This window comes from Condylura cristata, unplaced genomic scaffold (genome assembly GCF_000260355.1).
Source record: "Condylura cristata isolate star-nosed mole 26May11 unplaced genomic scaffold, ConCri1.0 scaffold00005, whole genome shotgun sequence".
NCBI classification, from domain to species: Eukaryota; Metazoa; Chordata; class Mammalia; order Eulipotyphla; family Talpidae; genus Condylura; species Condylura cristata.
The window spans coordinates 51625823-51627490 of NW_004567106.1; positions in this window are offsets into that span (position 1 = coordinate 51625823).

Below are 1668 nucleotides of genomic sequence, written 5' to 3' on the forward strand. Positions count from 1 at the left end.
GTGAGAGGATTCACCAGAGACAGAGTGGGGAGCAGAACAGGCAGATCGATGAAGTACACTGCTGAGCGGGAGCAGCGGGCGGGTCAGGAGAGGTCTGCCTCGCCCTGTGGTCGCCTCCGGGGCAGGCGGGAATTGGCTTGTTTGTTAGTGCAGTTAACCCGCTGCGCCACCAGGGAGGGCCCCATTATTCAACTTTTAAAAAAGAAATCCTGCCATTTGCAACCATCTGGGTGGATTTAGAGGGCATTGCACTTTGTGAAATAAGAGAAATACACCATAGGATTTAATTCATGTATACAGTAGACAAGATCAGCAAAACAAAAGTAAACTTTTAGACCTCAAACAAAACTTTTAGGGAAACAAAGTTGGCATGTCTTACAAGTTGACATCATGGGGAAATTTGTAAAATGTTCAGTTCTTAAAACACATCCTGGCCCTCCCTGGTGGCGCAGTGGGTTAAAGCACAGCACTAAGAAGCCTCAGCCACTTCCGCATGAGTTCTATCCCCGCCTGCCCCGAGATGATCCACATGGCTCGGTAGACCTCTCCTGACCCGCCCGCTGCTCCCCTCAGCAGTGTACTTGGTAGATTTGCCTGTTCTGCTCCCCACTCTGTCCCTGGTGAATCCTCTCACCTCCGCATCTCTGGCCTGTACCCCAGTTCTGTATGAATAAATAAATCAATCTTTAAAAAAAAAACAACATACACACACATCCAAGTTCTTACTAAACAAATACTAAAGTTTTGTTGATGAAATGAAACTTAATGCCTTCCTCAAAATTGTGCTGCCAGCTTGCTGAGTGGAATCATGCATCTCTTTCCTAGACTTCTACCTGGAAATGAGAACTTGGCTCTTATTTTTCAAAAGAACACTAAAAAGAAACACTATATGATGTTTTGGGCATAAAATAAACACCAGGAAAGACTTTTAGAACAAACAGTGGTCCAAGACACTGGACATCAAAAAAAAAAAAAAGAAAAGAGACCTTATTTTTCTTCTATTTGGTGGCTTTGTGGAAGAGAAAGAAAATAAAATTCCTTGCCAGAGACTTATGTAAAAACATCAACCAATCCAATTATCCAGCAACACAGTGCTTTGTTGACTTTGAGAAAGCACACACAATCTTCAAAGAAAAAATAGTGGAGCTTCACATAGCTATATAGTACATATATGGAAAGGAAAAAAGCAAGGCATAGAAAGGTAAGTACCCTACAATATTTTAAGTGATCTTAATCACCTCTGTGGTCTTTTTTTATTATTTTATGTACAGTAAACATTTAAAATATACAATGAAGTAAAAAGCCAAATCGGGATAGTGTATGTGTGGGGAAAAGATGGAGGACAAGATGGAGGGATTAATTTTTATCTGTAAGAATTTATTAACTGGGTAATAAGGTATACAGGTGTTTGTTACACCAGTGCCTTTTTTTTTTTTAATGTCTGATATATTTGTTAACAAAATATGCCACATACACCAGCACATTTGGAACTCTGATTTGGGTAAAGGTAGTAAAGTGGTAGTGTTCTTAACCAGGAAATAAGTTGAATAGGAAGTTTACTGGTACCTCTAAAAAAGATTTATTTATTTATTTATTTATTTATTTATTTATTTATTTATTTATTTATTTATTTATTTATTTATTTATTTGTTTATTGTGGTTCCATAT